Source organism: Callospermophilus lateralis, unplaced genomic scaffold (genome assembly GCF_048772815.1).
Source record: "Callospermophilus lateralis isolate mCalLat2 unplaced genomic scaffold, mCalLat2.hap1 Scaffold_52, whole genome shotgun sequence".
Taxonomy (NCBI): Eukaryota; Metazoa; Chordata; class Mammalia; order Rodentia; family Sciuridae; genus Callospermophilus; species Callospermophilus lateralis.
The window spans coordinates 445,722-470,603 of record NW_027514454.1 but is presented as its reverse complement, the minus strand read 5'-3'; the positions used below and the strand labels follow the sequence as shown (position 1 = coordinate 470,603).

The 24,882-nt window shown below is 38.0% G+C and overlaps 1 pseudogene; it reads right to left on the bottom strand.

The window, feature by feature from the left end:
• Positions 1-3,599: 3,599 nt before the first annotated feature.
• Positions 3,600-6,186, bottom strand: LOC143640673 (gamma-aminobutyric acid type B receptor subunit 1 pseudogene; annotated as a pseudogene).
• Between the last annotated feature and the right edge of the window lie 18,696 nt (positions 6,187-24,882).

The window sequence follows — 24,882 nt, the reverse complement described above, 5'->3', positions numbered from 1 at the left end:
TGGGTTTTGTTCTTTATTCCAATCAGTCAGTCTATCTTTTAATTGGTGAATTCAGACCACTTACATTTCAGGGTTGTTTTCAAAAGGTATGTAGTTGTTTTATTGTTTTGCTGATTTTCTTTAGGTTGTTTTGAATTTTTACATTTATTTCTTCCTCTATTATTCATCTTAGTTGATGGGTTCCTCTCTTTATTCATCTTATGTCTAAAGGAAAGTTACTATAGTATATATTATATTATATATAGTATAATGAAAACTATATGACAATGTTAAATTCTTTTCTATTTTTCATTTGTGGGTCTACATTTGCAGTACCATTTATTCTTTCCCATATTCTCACAATTTTGTTTACCTTTCTTCCTGTTACAGGTGTAGGATTCCCTTAAGTATCTCCTGTAATGCTGGTCTATCCATCATGAATTTCCCTAATTGATGTCTATCTTATGAAGACTATTTCCTCTTTGCTTCTGAAAGATAATTTTGCTGAGTATGATAGTCTTAATTAGCATTTTTTTTTCTTTTATGACTTGAAATATATTGCATTGCCCTCTTAGCCTATAGAGATTCTTCTGAAAAGTCTATTATAATGGGTTTGTCTTTAAATGTGACTTAGCATTTCTCTAATTTTTAATGTTCTTTGCTATACATTTTGACAATTTAGCTATAATAAGTCATAGAGAGATTTCTTTTTGCTCATGTCTATTTGGGGTTCTAAATGCCTCCTGTGCCTGAATGTCTGTCTTCCTCAAGAAAGGAGAAAAAAGAGATTAAAACTTAAAAAGAGGTGAGAACAAAGAAGACAAACAACAAAAATGTATTAATAGAAAATAAAACTTTTCCCCTCACTGAGCTACTCAAATGAAAGGGCAAGAATGAATGTTTGCAACCTAAGCTAATCAAAGCTTCTCTCTGAGTCTTCTTAGGCCATGCACTGCATGGACAAAGCAAAGGCTGAGGGGTGCTTGCCACCTCTTCTTTCCTTTGTAATGCTCACTTGATAACTATTAGGAGTAATCTTTAGCTGAAACTACTTGAAATTCCTCTCAGTTGCCTTGCTCAGTGAAAAGAGCTAATGTGGAAAGCAAAGTTCCTCAGGTAAAATTTCTCTCTGGAGCCTTTTTGTCTGTGCATTCCAAGGGCTGAAAAAATGCCAGTGAAGCAGCATGTCAAGGAACTAGAATGGAATTCAAAACTCCAAAAAATGATTTCCTTCAGAGGTTTTATTGTTGTTGTTAGTGGTGGTCTTTTGTATTTGTGTTTAGATTTTGAGTGTATGTGGATCTAAGGATTGAATTAAGTGCCTTTTAACCATTGAGCTGTATCTCAGCCCATTTTTATTTATTTATTTATTTTAAAATTTTGAGACATGGTCTTACTCAGTTGCTAAGGTTAGACTCAAACACAATTTTCTTGCCTCAGTCTCCTTAATCACTGGAATTACAGGTCTGTGCCACTGTGCCTGACACTCAAGGGCAGGATTAACACTGGTGCTGTGGTTTATCAGAGAGCTAGCATAGAATACAAACTCTCCAAAGATTCTCTCTGAGCTTTTGGGCAGCGTGTTCTGAGAACAGGTCTGACACAGCTCTGCAGAGTATATGAGGATGCTCATGTAGCTGGAGAAAGATACTGGAGTCATAAAAGAACTGTACTGGGAAGTGAGAGCAGCAGGACTCGCATACATCTGCTGCCTCTGATGCTGGTGCTCCTGGACTTGGGTCCCACGTGAAATCACACCTGACTGTCACATCCCCAGGATCAACAATTTTAATGGGAAGCCCTTCCACATCATAGTCCAGTTTCCTACTCCATAGAATTTTCAGCAGGTTTGTGTGAATTCTCACTCACAGGCCAAACTGACTCATGAGGCAGCTGCCCTTTAATCTAGTACACTGCCATGGACACAGGGTCCCAAAGAGAGGAAAATCCTGAGGCATTTGATTTCCAGAGTAATAAGCTCAGATAATAGGGCCTTTCTCAAGATGACTCCTGGTCACAGCACCATGAGAATATGTTGGGAAGTGCAGAGATTTTCTTCAGAGCCAGCTCATTATGCAGATTCCATGTCTCTTATCTATTTAGACTACATGGCTGAATCCTGCAGTAGTGGAGCTCATTAGGGCTCTCTCTTTTTTACCTATACACCAGCCAAAGAGATATGCCCCTTTCCCTGCCCTACTGCTTTTGTGCTATTGGTGCTAGGGTGCTCTATTTCTCCCTCTATTTAACTATCCAAAAATCTATGGATTTCTTTGCTCTCCTCCATTGTATTCAGCACTCCCATGGGTCACCCACCTCAACAAGCAGCTACATTCCTATCCTTTTGATTCTATCTCATGGAAAGCAGGTAGGTTCTGGATACCTCTGATCTGCCATCTTGGAACTCAAGTACAGGTTTCACACACAAAAGTGATTGTTAAGTCATATGGTTTCTGTATGTTTAAGAGAAACAACTCATATATTTTCCAAAGTGGTTAAACCCTTTTAAACACTTTGTCAGTGCTTGGTATTACCAGTATTTTACAATTTGCCTTTTCTAGTAGGTGTTTTGTGGTAACAAATGTATCTTTAATTTGCATTTCCCTAGAAGATGATGCTGAATATCCTTATTTATTTGCCACCAGTATATCATCTCTAGACAAGCATCTGTTCAAGATTTTTGCTCATATTCCAATTGAAGTGCTTATTTTCTTACTACTGAGTTTATAAAATTCTTTATATATTTTGGATACAAGTTCTTCATTAGATATGCGGTTTACAAATATTTTCGCTCACTCTATAGCTTGTTTTTTTTCATACCTTTAGCAGATATTTCACAAAGCAAAATCTTAAATTTTGATGAAGTCTAATTTATCAATTTTGTTTCCTCATTAGTGCAGGACAGGATTAAAGATTAGGTATCTATGCATAGGCTTAACCTGAAAAGACAGGACATTACTGTAGCACAGGGATTCAAGGGTTGTTGTGGACTGAATTGTGTACACTGCCAAATTCACATGTTAAAGCCCTAGTCCCAGTGTAACTGTTATAGTTTAGATATGAGGTGTGCCCCAAAGTCTCTCATATATGAGAAAATACAGGAATTTTCAGAGGTGAAATGATGTGACTATGAGAGCTGTGATCTATCAGTGGGTTAATCTATTTGATGGATTAATAATTTGAGAAGATTAATGGGTGTTAACTGTAGGCTGGTAGGGTGTGGCTAGAGGAAGTGGGTCACTGGGGAGGTGCTCTTGAGGATTATATTACCCTACCCGAGAACTCCTTGCATTCAAGCTGTCTTTGCTTCCTGGTTGCTGAGTCCTGTGCTGCCTTGCCCTTCCACCATGATGTTCTGCCTCATCTTGGATGCAGAGCAATTCAGTCAACCAACCACAGACTGAACCTCTGAAACCATGAGCCAAAATAAAGTCTTCCTCCTCTAAGTAGTTCTTGTCAGCTGTATTGGTTATAGTGATGCAAAACTGACTAACACAGTGACTATATTTATTTATGTATTTATTTTTTTTTCACAGTTTAAACACTGATTTTTTTTTTCTTATTAGCTGTATGACACTGCACAGGATTCTTTCTTTCCCAGGTCACAGTCTCCTTGCCATCTATTGAGCATACAACCCCCTCCCTCCAGGGTTGTCCTGAGCACTAGAGCTAATGACAGAGATACCCAGTGTTCCTGGTTGGTCTCTTACACTATCTCAGTTTTTTATTTGTTCATCTTCACTAGTCATCATCCAATCTTGGGAACATATGTCCCATGCAAACCATCTTGTTCACTTCTCTGCTTCAGTGCCTAAAAATGCACCCACCACAGCATCTTGCCCAATCAACACCTCAGCAATGATCTTTTCCAGTTCACGGTTTTCCTTCTCCAATAAGCAGGACTTCTCCTCCTCATTGTTGTTTGTAGATGACCCTGTCTTCATGGTGTCCTGCGCCTCAGACTGCCATTCCCCTCTGGTGATAAGCCTGCGCATCTTGGGCACAAAGAGCACAACCAGAGTAATATAGGAAGAGAACACGATGGCAAGAGAAGCGAAGGCAAAGGCTGCATCCTGTTGGCTGGACAGAATCATGGTGACGGGGGCAGTGATGAGGCACAGAACCGTCACATTGTAGATGGCCATACCAACAGCCCTGTGATCGTTGATCTTCTCAGTGGACATGCTCTTGGTTTCATAAGCCAAAAAGATTCCCAGCAGCAGCAGCAACCCCTTGTAACCATAGAAAATACCAAGCCATGTATTCATCTTCTTGGAGCTGCAGTGCTCCAGCTGGGGCAGAATAGAGACGTCAATGTTTTCCTTTCTTTCCTCCTTGGCAAAAGTCTCAATGGTCCGGTGCAAGGGGTCCACGATCTGCCAGATGGCAAGAGTAAGGATATCCATGCCCACCAGCAGGCCCACTGTGGCATAGAGCTTCCAGGGCTCCAGAGTCTTCCTCCACTCCTTCTTTTCCTCCTTCTTTGTGAAGACTGTATGGACCCACCAGAACTTGGTGAACATGGAGCCATAGCCCAGACTAAAGCCAGGCCTAGGAGCCAGAGGCGGGCCTGAGAGACAAAAGGGAACTGGTTTCTCCCGATGTGGTAACCTTCCAGACCAAGGGGAAAGACATCAGCTAACGCCAGTGAGCAGCCCACGGCAGTCAGATTGTTCAGGTTGGGCTGGGAGTTCTGGATATAACAGACATGGGAGTCGTAGATGTTAAAGGACAGACAGACCACAGCAAGGACAATGCCCATGCTGGAGAGAACGGAGACAGAGATAAAGAGTTTCTGTGACAGGAAGCGGAAAGTCTTGATGACCAGGGTCTGGTCAGCTGGAGGGGACCCTCCAATCCACTTATCTGTTTTGGACCAGGAAAGATCATCCTTGGTGCTGTCATAGTAGCCAATCTTTTTATAGCTCCCACACTGTAGCTGCTCGATAAGTGTCCATGCCATTCGGGAGCCACTGGCATCAAACACATGGCCAGAGACACCCTCAAAGGAGAAGAGTTCATTGCCTGGTAAATTTGGTCAGTAATGGTTTGGTTGTTGTAGTTGAAGTCCTCCAGGCACACACCCGAATGGCCACCTCCTCCAGATGTCTTGTTCAGGGCCAATGCCAAGGCCCAGATGGCATCATAGGCCAGCGGTGATTCCTGGAAGCCACCTGTCTCTTCAGGGTGTCTTTTGAGTCGCTTGGTTTGTTTCTCCACAAACTCCTGGGATGTCATGTTAGAAATGCTCCGGGTATTGGCAGGGTTCAGCATGACAATGTCAGTGGTGATGTGGCCCTCTACTGCCTCGGTCATCTCATCCACTGTGCAATTGATTGACGGATCATAGATTTTGAACCAATTGTCAGCATACCACCCAATGAGGAACCAGACATACTTCTTCCCAAAGAGATGTTCCTTGTACACCTCACAAAAAACTTTCCGGGCTTCGGTCTCATAAAAAAGTCCCATGATGATTCGGGCATCTTGGCGCTTCATGTTTTTGACAGGCACAGCTGGATCTGAGAAGAAGGTCTGGCGGAAAGTTATCTCAATTCCAGCCTCCTTCACTCTTTCCTCTAGGTCATCCAGAGTCGACATGAAGACCTCTGTGGTCTGCTGAATGGTGGCAATCTTCTTCCAGCCCCACTTTTCAAAAAGTTTCACTCGGGTAGGATTGTGGAGAGTGGCTGATGGATGTATTTGGAAGAATGTGGGAAAACACTGCAGGTTTGACAGGGCTGGTGAACTGGAGTCATAGGAAAGCATAATAAGGTTCCACATCCTGGCAGCCTCAGCCACAAGCGTGGAGACACAGCTGCAGCTGGGCATGAGGATGATCTTGATGGGATCATTGTAGAGCAGTTCATACAAGTACTTGGTGGCTTGGCCTGGGTCACACTTGCTGTTGTGGTGGATGAGCTTGAGCTCATAGTCTGGCAGGATGTCCCTGCGGCTATTCACATCCTCCAGCGCCATCTCCACCGCGGGCTGGCAGGCCTGGCCCCCTGGCCAGCCCCCGTTCATGGGAAACAGCGCCCCAATGTACACTGCATGCCGTTCTGAGGAGGGGTGAGGGGGGACCCTCGGGTGAGGCCGTGGGAGATGAGGGGAGTGAGAGGCCCACACTGGAGCCACCCCAGCTGCCATCACCACCAGGAGAGGCAGTGGCCACCCCACTCGGAAAGAGGGGGCCCCAGGACCCATGGCAGGGAGGGGGCGGGGGTGGCAGCTTGGGGAGCTGGGAGGAGCTCAGGGGGAACACTTTTTCTGGGCAGGGCTGCTGAGGGGTTGTCGGGCAGGCACCTCCATCCCCGGTTTTGTGGGGAGGAGGGGGCTAGGACCCCCCCGGGAAGCAGGGAAGGTGGGCTTCCTACTCCCGCCACCGCTACCGCCACCGGGGACTCTCCTCGCGGACTCACAGTGACTATATTTAAAGATAAGATCTTTAGGAAGGCGATTAAGCTTAAATGAGATCAGAATGTAGAACCCAAATCTGACAAGGAAGAGACACCAGTTCTTTTTCGGTCTGTATCTACAATGTAGAGATGAAAGCCCATGTAAAGATACAAGAAGGCAGCTGTTTAAAAACCAGGAATAGAGGCCTCAACAGAAATTAATTACATCTTCACCTGGATTTTGGTCTTCCATACTCCAGACCTGGGAGAAATTAATTTTTTTCTTGTTTAAGACACCCACTCCATTTTATGGCAAACTCCCTCAGACTTTTTTCTGCCAAAATAACATAATGCTATAGACTGAGTAAATTATAAACAAGAGAGTTTTATTTGGTTCTTGGTTCTAAAATCTTGGAAGTCCAAGATCAACAGCCTAGGTCTAGTGAGGGCCTTTGTAATGTGTTATAACATGGCAGAATTCATAACATGGTAAGAGGACACTTGTGTGAGAGAGAAACTCATTACCAAGATAACTAACCTATTCCCATGATAATGACTCTAAACCATTCACTATATTGTGCCCCATGTCCAAATTGCCTCTTCAAGATCCAAACATGCAACACTGTTATAATCACAATTAAATTTCAGCTTGAAGTTTGAGGGGATTTTCAAACCCAAGCAAAACCAGAGCAGATGAATGAACATAGGATGTCAGAATTCAACCAGCAATCTCTATGGGGGAAGGGCACCATCTCCTTTTTTTCAAAGTGATTAGAGGACAGGATTCTCCACATGGATTCTACTAGTCCTGCAGTGCACATCAGGGTGGAGGAATGACATAACTTGCTCATAGGACTCACCTTGAGAAAAGGCAGGTATGACTAAAACCTTCTGATTCATCGAGCTGCATGTTCCACAAAGAATTTTTCATAGTTATTTCTTTGGCCAGAGAGCCCAGGTTTCTTTTGTGGTTATTTTGTTTTTTTCTGTGCCTGTTTCCAAATTATCAGTCTTAGCTAGCTGTGCCAAGTTCAGGACAAACAGGAGACAAGAAAAAAATAAAAATAAAAAACCCAGGGAACTAATTTCTTGGTAATTCCTGAAGTCTTTAGGCCTCTAGTCAAACTACTTTTTCTTCTCCATTTTTCAGACCTTCATTCCTGCATATTTTGTTGTGAGAAATAAAATTACATGTTTCCACTCTAGGATGTAAAATATCTTTTTAAAATTAAATTTAAAAGATTTCAGGAGACCAACACCAACATTCTTGGAAATTTTCTAGAAATTACCTTGATTGAGAGATACCTGAGACTCTGACTGTCTAACATAGAAGAGGAAATGCTGGACTTGATAGGTGTGGCTCTTGTTTCATGTTTTTCTTGCTCGTTTTTGGTTTTTGTTTTTTGTTTTTGCAGCTCTGGGAATCAAATTCAGGGCCTTTCACATGCTAGGCAAGTGTTGTAGCATTAGGCTGCATCCCCAGCTCCTCTGATTCCATTTTTGTGTGGCTTTAGGCAATTTACTGTGCCTTTCCTAGTCTCACACTCTTCATCCATTCGAAATAATTGGACTAGATCTGGATTAATAAGTAGCTTTCATCTCTCATGCCAACACAATGAAATAGGGAAGCTTTGCTGAGATTAGCCTTTTAAGACCATGATTAGGCTTGGTGAGAAGAAGCACTATATTCAACTAGCAATGTCTGCCTTGTGCATAAGATAAGATCATGATAGCATACATGCTTTATTTTATTCTTGTTATAGAAAATCTTTAAAGACTTTCTGGTTCCAAAATGTAATATTTGAAACATTTTTCTTGAACACTGAGTAAAATAAGGGAAAGTACTTTGGGTATGTTTCTTCAGAAGTAAAATTCTTAAAATATTAATCCTACACAAAACCCAAAAGCATAATACTCAAATGTTATTCAGCAATGACATTTCTAGTAAAATTAAGACTACAGTTCAAGCAATTTTTTAATTTGATTTAAGGTTAAAACTTAGAAACTGATTGATTATCTCTAAATATATCTCAAAGATCACTCTTCCCATCAGAGCCTTTTCATGGGACTGAATACCAGTTGGTCCAAGCCTGAACTTTAAAGAGGATGTGAAGACATTGTGTTGATTGAAGAGATCCATATTACTTTAGGCATATGCTTAGACTGTCAAGGGACAAAGTTGACATCATAAAAATTAAGGTAAGACCAGAATTTTCATTTCATAGGGCCTTCCCAGAGAGCCAGAACAGTTCTTGTAAAAGAGCCAAACTTTTTATTTCAAACCACCTTAAAGTCACAATAAAAGCCACATTTGAGGTCTTCCATAGCAGAGGAGGAATTTTCTAGAATTTGAACAGAATATATTGAAAAGAGAAGATCTTAGTTCAGAGTGAGTATCAAAAGGGCAAGATACATATACATAATTCTGATTTTCCTCCTAAAGTTAAAAACATATCCAACAAGAACATGTTGTTTTTCTATCTCACATTCAGTTCAGAGGAAATTAAAATGATGATCATTTTATTTTTCAAATGTATGTAATAAGGGCCAGAGATATAGCTCAGTGGTAGAGTATGTGCTTAGTATGCACAGGACCCTGGGTTTAATCCTCGTCACTTCATTCCATTGGAGACAAAAAACTGATAGATTGTAGAGTAAGATATAAGAAGAATTTACAACTTTGAAATGAGTCCCATGAATTTTGTTTGCATAGCAGGATGATTTGGTGGAAACACTCAGCAAAGAGAATCTGGGAGACAGAGTAGGAAAAAGAGAAATAGGGGAAAAAAATTAGATTTTAGATAGATTGTACTTCATGTGTTTTGGGGCACACTCAAAAGAAGAAATCCACTGGATAGTTGGAAAAAATGGTAGAAATCAGGATACAAAATATAAAATTGGGAGCCACCAGAATATTGGGATATAGAGTAAAAAAAGAACCCTAAAGGAGCACAGAAAAGAGTTATATCTCATTCCATCAAGAAGTTCTCAGTTGAGATATGTGACTAATAAGCACAGAAATGACATTTTTTAAGTAGAATGAAGATACTGGACATGCACCTCCTCTTTACCTCTATTGTATCATGAAGTTGATTCAAAACATCTTAAACACTGACAAAAGAAACAAGTGAGCTCTGAAAAGTTGAATCTGAAATACACAACAGCTTACAGAAATTCCAGTCTGACAGAAAAATAAAAAAAATCCCCTAGAGGTTTGAGTCTATGATACCAGATGGCAACACAAGTCCAAGTTAGCAGTATCTTCCATTTGTACACAAAGAAAAGAGACATAAAATCCTGAGGCTGAGATCTTTTAACTTCCTCATAAAAGGTGTAAAGAAGGTATCAGAGCCTTAGCAATCTGGCAAAAATAAGAAGACAGTTCTGTACTGTTATAATAGAGGTTAGAAGAAGATCCAGACAGGGTTTTAAAGAGTAGAGATTTCAGACACAAGAAGATAATCATTGTCATAATTTAAGTGCTTTAAGTTTGGGGCATGAATTTCAGAGAAAAGCATTAAACACCTGATCAACTACCATATTTATTTAGTTTTACCTTCCTGGTATTCTGAAATCCAAGACCTCTGCCCATTTTCACTTCTGATCTTTTGGTTGAGACCACTATCACCTTTTGCCTAAATTCTTGAAACTCCCTCTTACCTGGTCTCTGTCCACAGTTTTGCTGTTACACTATGAATTCACTCTTGTCAGTGCAACTGGGGTAATCTTTTAAAAGAATAAATCTGATCATATCACCCACTTTCCATCCTGAAGCCATTCTCCGAATGTTTTACAGACTAGATAATGGATGAGATAGTTGACAAATATTATCTGTAAAGGTACAATTTTGACCACACAACTTTTCAGCTCTGTCACAGTCTTTCAATTCTGCCACTATGGTATAAAAGTAGTCATAAATAATATGCAAATAAATATGAATTGGTCAATGAAATTTTGTTTAAAAAAAGAATAATGTGATAACCCCATGGACTACAGGAACAAAGGGATTTTTTTTCTTTTTATTAGGCCAGTTGGACAGGAATTATAGGTCTGGAGACCCTCAGAGAGATTCTCCTGCAGGGAGTAAGCTGCAAGCTGCCTATATACTGGGGAAAAAGATGAAATGTGTTGTAAGAACAAGACTTTGCTTTCCAGAAATGTCTAGGCTGGTGTTTGTTTCACCAGATACATCAGCGGATTCAAAAGTATAGAAGATAATGGCTAGAGGGGAGATCAATATCAGGGAAGGGGCAGGGCCAACCTCCATCTCAGGATATTACACCAGAGTTTCATTCCCAGTAGGAAGAAAGCGATCTGAGCTTTGAGTCCAACAGTATCAGTGCTGATATTACCAGTGGGAATGAATGAAAGTTAAGAAGGGGGACATAAGTAGTGGGAAGTAATGATGGGTTCACAGGAATAAAAGATAATGGATATAGAATTGCAATGAACCAGCAGCAGAAAAGATCAGAGAAAATACTATGGAAGAAGCTCAAGCAGAAAGAACCCAAAAGATCTTTTCCATACCCATGAAAACATTCAGAATTAACTGGATAATACTTCAAGTGGTGACCCTTTTAAGCCATGATTATTTGTAAAGCAAAAAGGAGTTGCATTATACATTTTTTATACTTAGATTTATTTATTTACTTTTATGTGATGCTAAGGCTCAAACCTAGTTTCTCCATGTGCTAGGCAAGTGCTCTACCACTGAGCCACAATCCCAGCCCCAGTTGCAACTGTATTTGTTGTCAAAGGCTGATGACGTGAGAAATCTAGGGTTTATACATGTAATAGCTGAATGCTCCCAGAAATTCAAGAGTATGTGGGCATGGATTTGAGTTTTATTCATAACAAGACATATTCATTTGAGCCTCTGAGGTAGGGGGAAGGTGACATGGAATTAAGTGAAAAACAGATTTATGTACTTACAGTTAATTCCATGTTACCTTCCCACTATCTCAGAGGCTCAAAGACTGGTCATATTTGATGTTAGCAAAAGCCCCAAGAAAGAAGTGTGCTTATCCTATTTTATAAGAGAGACTGCTGATGGATATGCAAGATCTACTTTAAGAAGTAGAAAACTAACCCTAAGCCCCCTTACTGATCTAGTCCCTCCTATATGTTTAGCCTCATATCATATCAGTATCCATTTTGCTTTTCTTTTTCAAATGTACTGGTCTGGTTTTGGTTCTTAGGAACCACAATTCTCTCTCCTTCTTTCGGGTCTTGCAAGTGCTATTCCCTCTACTTAGAACACTCTCAGGCTGGAAATGTAGTTCAGTGGTAGAGCACTTTCACAGCATGTACATGGTCCTGTGTTTAATCCCTAGTACGACAAACAAAAAATCCCACTGTCTTCCCTACTCACATACCCCTCCCTACCTTTGCCTAATGTACTCTAGACATCTTTCTGATCAGGAAATTATATTTTAGATTCCAGTGGCATTGTAGCATAGTGGAAAAGGTTCTGGTCTTTTCATAGTCCTTCATCAACTTCTCTTTAGCTGTGTATTTTTGTTCACTTTATCTTTTCTTAAAATTAATTTACTTATTAGAAAAAAACAGAGATAAAAATATCAACTGTACACAACCCAAAGAGTAGTCAGAGAATTATGCATAATAATTGAAAGGGCTTTAAATAGTACAAGGTGCTCAAACCTCCAAGGGCCTCCCTATTGCTCAGCCCAGAGTTCCTCTTCAGGCTGCATATGGTATTCCCTTCTGCTCTCTATAGTAAGCCCAGAGATTCATTTTTATTTCCTCCCTTGTAATAATTTTCACTATTTAATCTCTTGAAATCATGTTGCTCAAGACTGGCTGCTCTCCCTACTCTTTATCATATTTAATGACACAAAGCACACAAGTTGTCTGACTCATAATTACCCCCCCCCTGCCACCTCAGGAAATAAAACTATCAAACTTGGTGTTGTTAGTTACAGAGTTCTGGAAATATTCTATAATTTGCTCATTTCTTTCTTTCTTTTTTTACAAGTAACTAAAACTTCTTTGACTTCTGCCTTTCAGCTTTCTTTTCAAATATGAAGTTCAACAAAACTTTCTTCTGCTTCTGACTCTGTCAGCAAAATCCCTACAAACTCTCTCTCAAGGATGTTCTTCCTAGACTGAGAATGTCATCCATGAAGAAAGGTTGTCTCCTTGTCTTAGATCACTTTGTAACCTGAATTCTCCAGCTGAAATGATTCCACAGAGCCTCAGCCCCAATGAGTATGATCTGAAAGAGAGGATATACATGATCCAGATACTGTGACTCCCAGTGATACATATACATTACTAAATAGACATAGAGTTATTTCCAGCTGATCTCAGCTCAAGCTCAAGAGTTCAAATCAGTTCAGCCCTGTAGCTAGTCATCATCAATCAAGAATCAGTGAGGGAGGTAAAGCCAATTGTTTGTAAATACCATTGAGGCAAAACTTTTTCTGAAAGTTTACTCAAAGTATTGGTTTAATCCTTTGCATAAAAACTTCATTTTTACCAGAATTGGAAAGTGTCCTTAACTCTGTAATTTATATGATCTCTGGCTCCCTGCAATGATGTTTATTTCAGATTGATACATTGCTCTAAGAAAATATTTATTAAACTGAGCAATTCTGTTTTGGGTAAAATATAATAGACTAGAATAAGCTTTATGAGGTGATTTATTCCATTTTCCAAAGCATATTTGTACTTCACTTTATACAGTTGCTTTTTAGGTTCTAGGAACCAAGACTTTTGGAGTCATCATTGGTGATCTATATATATATATATATATATATATATATATATATATATATATATATACTTTCACACCTTCCTTATTGGTAGAATAAGATTTCATTTGGGTATTCATACAGTTTCCTTTGTTCTGTTTGAGTAGTATGCCCATTTTGACTAGAGGGTATCTATTATTTATCAATTATTCAGTACTTTATTACTTTCTAGTAGATCATCCTTTGCACAGCTATGTGCTCACGGAAGGGGCTCCTCTTTGCTGCTAGGAATTAATAGGAATTTGTCTAAGCTAAAGTGATCTCATTCCCCTTGATGTGATTGTTTTAGGATTTAGTATATAGCCCATCCTGGCCAGTCATATGGGAGGGTAAGTATCAAGGGAAAATTTCTGGGGAAAATGTCTTTAGTCTTAAAAAAAGTTACCCAAAGGCTTCACAATAAAGTTGGCAGATTATCTTATTAAATTCATGTATTCACCACCAGCCCCTCCCAAAACCTCACTAAAAATATAGCAAAGGAATTTCCCAAGAGGCATAAATTTCTAACAAGTAAAATAGGAGAGGATAGAAGACTAACAAAAATTTTAAAAGCTAGAAAACCTTTAGATAAGTGGGAACTGACTTGCAGACCCACAAAAGCCAAATGTGATCCATTATTACAAAAGAATCCTTAAAAGTCTCAAAAAGTGGAAACTAATAATAGATGTAAATCCCTCTTTTAACAAAGGATTTTGTTAAGTCTATAAGAAAGAAAGAAAATAAAGGGAAGGGAAGGGAGGAAATAAAGAAGAAAAGATACCCATGCCACCTCTGCAAATCTATTAATTGCCTCTTCCCAAAATGAAGAAATATTCTTTAGAAGGGATCAGAGTATCTCTGGACTAGGGAGCATCAAACAAATTTGAGGATGAGGTGGAGTACCAAGAGCAAGGAAACTAAGTAAAATACTACAAACTCAATATCAAGATCTTCAGCTCTCTTCTACAAGTTGGGTTTCCAAAATAATGGCAGCCAGAATTGTACCCTCCAGTCAAGAGACTGGAGATTCTTCTCTCAGTAATCTATTTAAGCACAGGAGGAAAAAAATAATGATTATGTTCTTAAAAATTCTTCCAATAGGGCTGGGAATAGTGGTGCATACCTATAATCCCGGCATCTTGGGAGACTGAGGCAGGGGTAACAGGATTTCAAAGCCAGCCTCAGCAAAAGTGAAGTGCTAAGCAATTCAGTGAGACCATGTCTCTAAATAAAATACAAAATACAGATGGTGATGTGGCTCAGTGGTGGAGTTTCCCTGGTACTCCTCTCTCACCATAATATTTCTTCCAATAAATCTGCCCCACCAGAATATACAACAGCAAAACTCCCCATTGGCAGGGCCCACTCACATGCAGTTTCCAAGCTTTTTAGTGGCCCATTATTAAGTAATTAGACTACAAAGGATCATCAGACATTTGAGGAAGGTTCTAAGATTAAGTAAAGCATCCAAAGCAAACTACCAAAGCACTGAGAAGACAGCTATGATACAGAAGAAAAAAATCAATGGCTTCAGAAAATCAATGGCTGTAGATACATAAGATGTATTTTGCATCTATAAGACAAAAATGAGATGTTGTTTTATAAGAGGGGTGGAAGAGAGACTGAAAGAATAGAAAAGAGTACTTGAAAATTTAAAATTTTAGTGAAAACATTGAAATATAAATCTCAGGATTCTCTGAAAATTGAAGAAAAGGTAGGGAAGGGGGAGAGAATGCAGGAGGGTAAACAGTAGAGGAAAATAATGGTCCAATTTCTAAATTAGAGAATTTCTATAAAAAGGAGATAAAATCATGAAAGATGATAATTTTTAAATTCCCATGGTGGAGGTCATCATTTTCCAGATTGAAGAGGTCTCCTGAGAGTGAAACACAATTAATAAAAACACTAGAAACTGAATTTTTATGTCACCTTCAAAACTCATATATTGAAACCTAATAGCCAAGGTGATAATATTAGAATGTGGGGCCTTTGGGCAATGGTTAAGGAGTGAGGGCTTTGGTCTTATAAAAGAGGCTCAAGTTAGCTAGTCTCCCTTTCCACTGCATAAGGACACAAGTGCAAAATACTGTCTAAGGACCAGAAAGTCTTTTCCAGAAACTGAGTCTGCTGACATCTTGCTCTTGGACTTCCCAGTCTCCAGAACTATAAGAAATAAATTCCTATTGTTTTATAAGCCATTTCACTTATGGTATTTTATTATAGCAGTCTGAACATTCTAAAACAGGCACAAAATCATAAATTTCTATTGGGGAAAAGAGTAGGAAAAAAATTAAAGGTATGGGCAAATTCATATTACAAACTACAGATCAAGAATCAAAATGCCAACACCACAGCCTAGAGATTCAAGGGAAAGGCCCACCCCACATTTGCACTGAGAGCCACCCTGTGCTATGGTTTCCTATTCACCAAAGCATGGTTCCACAGCCCAACATCAGGGTACTTATAGGCTTGAGGCTGCCACCATCACAAAACTTTGATATTGCCACTATTATCAAGGAACAAGAATAAGGACCTGGTATGACGACACCAAGGTCTCTGTGGCCTGGCTGCACAACAAATTTCTCTATTGGGGTGCTAACAGTTATCCTGCTGCTGAGGTAACAGGGAATTTTGCATGGGGTTGCCTATCTCTTATTTCTCCTACTAACATCCAACTTATTATTATTATCCTCACTAATCATATAATCTAATACCTCCATATTCTCACATCCTACCTCATAAACATCTCAGCCAACCTCTAAGTCCCCCCTTTTACCACTAGAAACTGTAAACCACTATGCAAACCTATTGACTATGTGGTAGAAGATAACCAAATTCATCATTTCTGATTATAGTGACAAACGTGTAAATGTAAAAATAAAAACTAACTGATATATGGCTGCATATTGGATACATTAAATGATGTAATATTGATCTCTTCCTTAAAAGTGAGGTATTGGTAAATTATAGGGACACTATAAGACAATAGGGCACAAGCCGTAATACTTTGGATCCACACTGCGAGAGAGGAAGACACATAGACATCATGAAATTTACTAAAATGATTTGGAAATTAAAGAACAACCTAAGTGAGCATATATAGGTAAAAATTGGTTACTCTAACAAAGAGAGAACAGAACAAATACAGGTTGCAAGAGATTACTTCAAGAAAGAGATAGAGATACTGAAAAAAAACTAGAAATCCTTTAAATGAAAGAAACAATAAGCCAATTAAAAACTCAATAGATAGTATCACCAACAGACTAGATTACTTGGAAGACAGGACCTCAGACAATGAAGACAAAATATACAATCTTGAAAATAAAGTTGACCTCACTTGAAGATGGTAAGAAACTATGAATGGAATATCTAAGTATTATGGGATAACATCAAAAGACCAAATTTAAGATTTATTGGTATAGAGGAAGGTTCAGAGACTCAAACCAAAGGAATAGACAATCTATTCAATGAAACAGTATCAGAAAATGTCCCAAGCATGAAGAATGAACTACAAAGTCAAATATAAGAGGCCTATAGGACACCAAATGTACAAAATTATAATAAATATACAGGAAGACACATTATAATTAAAATACCTAGTATACAGAATAAGGATATAATTTTAAAGGCTGCAAGAGAGGAAAATCAGATTACCTATAAGGGAAGACCAATTCACATCTCAGAAGATTTTTCAACCCAAACACTCAAAGCCAGGAAATCCTAGAACAACATATACCAAGCTCTAAAAGATAATGGATACCAACCAAGAATCTTATATACAGCAAAATTCAGCTTCAAATTTGACAATAAAATAAAAACCTTCCATAATAAACAAAAGCTAAAAGAATTTACAGCAAGAAAGCCTGCACTATAGCACATTCTTGGTAAAATATTCAACAAGAACAAAATGAAAAACAACAATTAAAATCTGCAAAGGGAAGAACTACAACAAAGGAAAAGCCAACCAAAGGAGAAATCATGTCAAGCTAAATACCAAAAATAAACAAAAATGTCCAGTATTACATATAGTTCATGTCTCTTTTAACCTTTTTTTTTCCTTTGTGCTGGGGATTGAACCCAGGGACTTGTGAATGCTAGGCAAGCACTCTACCAACTAAGTCATATGCCCAGAACTTTCAACCCTTTTTGATAAATTTTTACACATAAAAAATTTAACTACAATATCATCTAATTATTTAGGTTTTTGTTTATTTTATATTTTTTGTTTTCCATTTCTCTTCACAATGTTATACAAATATTTTCTTTAAAAGTTTTAGCATTTTATACATTATATTTTAATATATAATTAATCTGGTGTGTATATACATTGACTGTGATATGGAATGAGGTATATTTTACTTTCTTATAATAAAAAAACATTATTCAAGATTCAAGGATGAAAAATATAAATCAGGGTAAAAATTGTTTAATAAAGTATTTGTAAAGGTAAGGGCAAGTTTGAGGGAAGCCAACAAATTTTGTGAAGTACCTTCCCTTTCATAAACTTGGAGAGGTAGGAGGTGAAAGGAGAGAGAGCCATTATGAAAACCTTGTAGGAGAAGGCGACCTAATTGAAGTTATTCCCACCGAAAGCATGAAGAAACCAATTCACAGTCTAATAGAGTCTTTTGGGGAGGAATAAAGCATCTTGCTCTACTCTTATATTCTAAGTTCATCTCTTTGGTGTCCCTTTCTGACGTAAATCAACAAGAAATCACATAATAAGGAGATTTATCATGGAACCTACAGCATATATCTCACCAAAAGGTGAAAGATGGAGAAAGAAGCTAATATGGCAGCCATCGGTTACATGAAGCTACTGAGTACTTGAAATGTGTCTAGTCTGAATTGAGGTGCACTACGTGTTAAATAGACATTAGATTCCAAAGAATTACTAGGACAAACAAAAGGAACATGAAATAGCTTAACAACAATTATTTTCTGTGCAAATTTTGTTGGTAATCCATGAGTTAAATGAAAGTATATTAAAATTAATTTCTCTAGTTGTTTAAAAAAAAAAGTAAAGAAAAACAAGGTAACATATTCTATATCTTGATCGTAGTATTATATGTCCATATATATATGTTGTCTTTTATAAATATTTATGTTGTCAAAAATCATGTAACTGTAAAACTCAACAGGGAAAATTGTACCATATATAAATTATATCTCAACAAACAGGACTCTAAAAGGAAATCTAGCTCATAAAGTGATTTAACAGTATTTGGCACACACTAACTACCTGATAAATACTGGCTATCATTATGATTCATTAAAACAACCAGCATCAGGTTGATTCACAGTGGAGTAGGAAAGGGGAGCATAGGAGGAATAGACGAACTCTAGATAGGGCAAAGAGGTAAGAGGGGAAGGGAGGAGGCATGGGGTTAGAAATGATGGTGCAATGAAATGGAAATCATTATACAAAATACATGTATGAAGACACAAATGGTGTGAATGTATTTTGTATACAACCAGAGATATGAAAAATTATGCTCTACATGTGTAATATGAATTGTAATACATTCCACTGTCACATATGACAAATCAGAATTTTAAAAAAGATTTCATTAGCAGAGGAAAACCACTTTGAGTTAAGCTAATTGCTATAGAGGATTTTGAGTAGTCAATCAGATCAAAGGTAAATGATGTCATCCATCAAAAACTGTAACTGTGGTTTTATGAGAGCGAAATATCGCATTTTCTGGCTATGCAAAAAGGACATAGGTTGTAAAAATAGGACTGACATAAATATAGCATAATGGTCAGGAGTAAGGGCTCTGGAGAGGGAAGATATGGGTTCTACTACTTGCTAGCTGGGTGACCTCAGGAAAATTAATTTCCCTTTCAGATTCTCACTGTAAGCTTGGGTCATATTGCCTACCTTGTTGCTAAGCAGACTGAATGGAAATTAAAATACACATTCATGTTTTTGGCACAGAGTTCTAAAAACTGGCAGATACTATTGTGAATTATTTTTATCAAAGGAATGTGTGTCTTTCTAGTGCCTGGAGTAGAGCACATACAGATGGCTTGTGCAAAAGTGTGCCAGATCACTAAGAAAATACTCCAAAATAAATAAAGAGGAATCAGAACCTGTAAAAAAAATAAGAATCAAAATGCCATCAGACTTGTCTACATTAACACTGGAAGCTAAAACATTACCCAGCAATTCCTTCAGACTTCTGAGTAGAAATTACTTCCAAAGTATAATCTATATCCAGCCAAACTATCAATCAAATATGAGGATAAAATATATCTTCAGCTATTTAAAGTCTCAAAAATTATTTTCCATTTACCCTATTTCAGAGAGCTACTAGAAAATTTACTCTACCAAAACAAGAGAATAAACCAAAAAATGAAAAGCAAGAAATCCAGGAATCAGGGAATTCAACTTAAGAAATAGATCCAGGGAACTCTTGAGACAAAGGTAGAGAGATGACCCAGGATGGATAAGTGAGCAGCAGCCCAGGGAGAAAATCTATCCATTATACAAAATACATGTATGAAGACACAAATGGTGTGAATAGGTCAGGAGAATATGGGAGATATACTCCCAAGAAAATAAAATTGAAGAGTGGAGCTGTTAAAGGCATCTGGGATCCATGAAGAAAGGAGCTTTAGCTCAAAACCAAAATGTTGACTAAGCAAATAAGAAAGAGAATTAAACTGTGCCCCATATGTCATCATTGAACCACCCTGAAACCATCTAAATCTCCATCTGCCACCTTGTGTTATGTGAGATAATAAGTGTTGCTTGTTTAAGTTGCTTTCAGTTTTCATTTCTTTTCTTTTTTATATTCCTTGTAGCCAAAACCATAAAATTGATACAGAGACTCAATTCCTTCAGAAAAAATGGGGCAAGATGTCTGGTATGTGGTTTGGAAAGCCATTATGATTGAAGGCAGCCTCATTAGTCACCTTAACACTTTCATTCGCTTTTTCTTTCTTGCATCTATTCAATCTCCTTTCTCTAGTCATCACCTATGGTAGGGGAAGAAAAGGAGCACTGGGATTATGTTGATATGAAATTGGTTATGTAGAATCACCTATCACTTCAAAAGATTTTTGGGAGTAAAAAGTTACCATTTCTTCATAGATTAGGCTGCAGAATAGACTGACTTGCTTTTTAAAAATATCAAAATAAAAAATAAAGAGAGAGAGAGAGAGAGAGAGAGAGAGAGAGAGAGAGAGAGAGAGAGAGAAATGCCATATTCCTTTAATGACACATTTCTCGTGCACTACTTCATAGTAAGAGCATTTTAAAGCTCAAACCACAACTTCCTGCTGTGATCATTTTCTCTCATGGCCTCATTGGAAAAGAGATACAGCAGTTTCCCATTACCTCTATTAAATCCATTCAGGAAGTAATTCTTGGGTAGGCTCATCTTTAAGCAAAATAAAAAAAAATCCCATTTCCTTACTATCAGTCGAAGGACTAAGAAAAATATTTAATTCATCACATTTATGGAACTTATCTCTGTCAAATAAATATGTAGATTAGTTTTGTTTAAAAACAATAAAAAGCATCAAGCGAGTACCAAAGGTAATATTTTAAGTTATAGCATTTTTATTCACAGACTATGTACTGAATACAATTTACAGATGTAAAATCTTTTGTCCTGTTTAAATCACGAAATAAATAGGTTATTTCCTGTAAGGAGCCAGAAATTCATAATGGATGATAAAATAATACATAGATACACTTATAGATATGCAGTACATTTTAGAGAAAATACCTGGCTAGAACTAATGTGCCTTTAATTGCATATAAACTTTACAATAACTTAATGCATGCATCTTTTTCTAGATAATGCTAATATGCCTTACTTGAGGTTTGAGTGTTAACATATGCATGCACATATGTTGAAGGAAAGAAAAAGAAAGTGATATGACTGACGTTAAAGATATATATTAATGTGTTTTCAGATCTGTGTATCTTCAATACATATTTTGATGGGTCTTTAACACTAATTTCATGGCAGCCCAGGAAAAAATATAAAATTGGCCTAGGAATGAAACCATATCCAATTCATTAGGCTTATTCAAATAGAGGAACTTTCTCATTAGTAGCCTGATATACTGTCTATAATCAGTAAGTGCTCATGTTTGCTAAGTAATTACCAAATGCTATAAATGATGCTTAGGGCTTTTCATCTCATTTACAGGTGAACAAAAGAAGATTTTTTTTACATAAAAATGTAATTAAATGTTTCTTTATGTCATTTTCATATTTGGTCATTCCTTCCCATCCAAGCAACCATCATGGAGGCAGACCTGGTCACCATACATCCGAGTTTGGCAATTGCCTTGGTCTTCATTCTGCTCCTCATCACTTCCTCCTTGACAGTGAATGCTTTATGGGAATTCCTCTCATTGGCTTGTGAGTTTTGGAAAGCAAAAACTATCGTCTCCAGTCTAATTATGGGAAAATAGCATCATAGGGGGAGGGCCATAGGGAAATCAATGGGTTTAGTAAAGTTTGAAATCCGTCTTTCTCACTCTGTTTTCTTGGATAAACTGGTGTAAGCATTATCATCTGGGAAATAGTACAAGTAAAGAAATGATCTCTCTAATGGATAATTTTATGTGTCAACTTAACTGTGCTAAAGATACCCAGATAGCTGGCAAAACATAATTTTGGGGAGTGTCTATAAAGGTGTTTCCAAAAGAGAATAACAACTGAATTGGTAGGTGAGGTTATCCTTACCTACCACCAGATTGGATTTGTGTGTGTGTGTGTGTGTGTGTGTGTGTGTGTGTGTGTGTGTGTGTCCCATTGAGGACAAAAATGAAACTAAAAGGCAGAAGAAGGGTAAATTCTCTCCCTTCTTTTTGGCTGGTATATCCATCTTCTCCTGCTCTTGACATCAGATCTCCTGGTTCTCAGGCCTTCAAACTCCAGAATTAATACAAGCCACTAGCCACCACCCTCCATATCAGTTCTGAAATCTTTGGGACTCATACTGAGAGTTATACTGTTAGTTCCTTTATTCTCAAGAATCTTGATTCAGACTCAATTATTATACCACTGGCTTTTCCTGGTTCTCCAGTTAACAGATAACAGATGATGGGACTCCATTATTATGTGTGATAACTCCTCCATTATTATGTGTGATAATTATATATATCAGTTCTGTTTCTCTGGAGAACTCCAGAAAACACAGATTTTCACATCAATAATGAATCTAGAGGAAAAGAATTTTAAGAGCATGCTTTTAAAATTGGTTCTGTGGTTTCTTAAATTGGCTTTTTAATATGATTAGATTTAAAGATGATAATGACTCTTATTTCCAGTAGTAAAGAGACCTCTAATAGTCCATGGCTTGTACTATTTATAGAGATACACAAAATATCATTGATCATTCCTGACCAATCACTTATAGGAATAAAGGAGCTCAGTGGCTCTCTATATAGTTTTGAACATTTTTGAAAACTAAAGAATATAATTATGATGGATGGTTATTTCTAAAGTAACTGGGAAACGTGGTGGGGAAAAAAATGAGTTCAGAGATTCAACTTCCCAGTTCAAATTCTGCACAAATGACATAAGAGCTCCTAGGTCCTCCCTGAGAGAGAGTTTTATCTCCTGTAGCTACAGGGATGAAATTATTGAAAATCAAACGTAAGGTGATGGATGAATTCTGAGTCAAGTTAAACCCTTAGCATCACAGGATGTCTACTGGTAAAGTGAAGTCACTGATCTGAAAAGAATGGGATCTTGTAAGTTAAAATGGGGAGACCCTGATGAATATGAACACACTGAGCCCCTAAGTTGTGATTAGCCTTCTTTGCTAGGGCATGTCTTCCCACCCCAGAGAAATTAGTCTCCAACCCCAGCAGAATTGACTTCCCTACAACAGTATCCCTTACCCCAGTGGTAGCCACCTCTCTACTCACAGTGGTATTAACTTTTCAATATCTATCTGAGAGGACTGGCCTTGTATTGTCTAAGAAAATGGCAATGACCACCTCTAAGGCCATGTAAGACAATGCTGATTCTCCTCAAGAGCCATCCTCTCTCTGCAGATAATTACTCTCCTTTAGAGGAATAGCTCTTGGGCTGCTACTGGGCTTCAGTAGAAACTGAATGCTTGGTCATGGGCCAAAAAGCTATCATGTAATCTGAGCTGTCTATTACATAAAGAAATAGCTGTTATCTGACCTGCCAAGCTATAAAGTTCAGCATGCACAACAGCATTTCATCATCAAATGGAATGATATACATATGATCAGGCCTGAGCAGTTACATAAATAGACCAAATGCCCATGGTCCTCAATCCTAATACACTACCTTCTTTCTCTGGTTGCACCTGTGTTGTATGGGGATTCCCTGAAGTTGACAGAAGAGAGAATCTGGGTCTGGTTTACAGAGTTCTGTGTGTTATGCAGACATCCTCAAAAATAGACAGCTATTTCATTACAGCCCACCTCTGAGACATATTTGAAGAATAACAGGGAAGAGAAATCTTCCTAGTAGGCAGAACTTTCAAGCAGTGCACCTGGTTGTGCACATTGCTTCAAAGGAGAAATGGCTAGACATAATATGATACACTGATTTATGAATTATAGCCAGTGGTTTGCTAGGTATTCAGAGATTTGGGAGAAACATGATTGGAAAATTAGGATGAAGACTTTTGAGATGGAGGTGTGTAAATAGACCTCCCTGAATGACATAAAAAAAGTGAAGATATTTGAATCCCGTGTGAATGGCCACCAATGGGTGACTTTAGTTGAGTAGATTTTAATAATCAAAGGGATAGGATCACCCATTTAGTGTATACCAATCAGCTTGTTTTTCCTAGCCACTCCTGTCAATGCCCAGTAGGTTCATGAGCAAAGTGTCATGGTGACAGGAATGGAAATGATGCATGAAGGCAGTAATATAGACTTTACTCACCAAAGCTAACCTGGTTTCAACCACTTCTGAATGCACATTCTACTAGCAGCCAAAGCCAACATAGAAGTCCAATATGGCATCATTCCGCAGGTTGATCAGGCAGCTACCTGGTGGTATATGGCTCACGTCAGATCACTTCCATAGTGGGACAATATTTGGTCCCCACTTTCTCTGTATATAAATTTACTTTCCTGTATGCAATGCTTCTGCCAAAACTACCATTCATGGACTTATAAAATGCCGTAGCTACCATCATGGTATTCTAAACAGCATTGCTTCTGATCAAGATCCTAAATTCATAGCAAAAGAAGAATAGCATTAGGTTATACTCATGAAATTCTCTGGCCTTTCTATGTTCTCCACCATTCTGAAGCAACTGTTCTTATATAAGGGTGGAATGGCCCTTTGAACACTCAGTTACAGAGCCATATAGATAATAATACATTTAAACAAGGTTCTCCATAAGGTTGTATATACTCTGAATCAGTATCCAAATATTTGTGATGTTTCTCCAATGATTCACAGGTCCAAAAAATAGAAATGGTGGTGAAAACACTCACTCTAAGTTACCCACTAGAAGAAATTTTTTCTTCTTGTTTATACAACTTTATGCCCTGTTGGCCTAGACTTCAGAGTCCCAGAAGAAAGAATGCTTCCACCAACAGAAACAATAATCATTCAATTAAACAGGCTATTGAGATTACCTCCCAATTACACTAGGCTTTCATACTTGTGAGTCAACTGGTAAAGAAGGGAGTTGTGGTGTTGGTTAGAATAATTGACCCAGACTACCAAGAGGAAATTATACTACAACTCTACAATTAAGGCAAAGAGGAGTGTATCTGGAGTACAG